Here is a 343-nt window from a genome sequence, read left to right on the forward strand (position 1 = left end):
GATTCCACCTTAAAATCCTTGTATTCAAAGACCTTTGTGCGAGTGTCGTAACATCTTTAAAACAGATTTGCGGGTGAGACAAGTGGATGTTCATATTCATATATTTTATATAATGTATATCAAACTAAAACTAATACAGCATCAAACTTAAAAAGGATCAAGAGGAAAAAAAAAAGAAAAGAAAAAAACCCTGAAAACTGAGCAATCCATTGGCTTGTGGAGCAGTGGATGTTAAAACCAGGGGTAGGGGACACTTGGGGGCACAGCAGATGCCGCGGGCGTCCCGTCACATCAAGTCTCCGGTGGCGGACATCAGGTGGCGGGGGGGGGGGGTGCAAGGGAA

This window comes from Hippoglossus hippoglossus, chromosome 4 (genome assembly GCF_009819705.1).
Source record: "Hippoglossus hippoglossus isolate fHipHip1 chromosome 4, fHipHip1.pri, whole genome shotgun sequence".
Taxonomy (NCBI): Eukaryota; Metazoa; Chordata; class Actinopteri; order Pleuronectiformes; family Pleuronectidae; genus Hippoglossus; species Hippoglossus hippoglossus.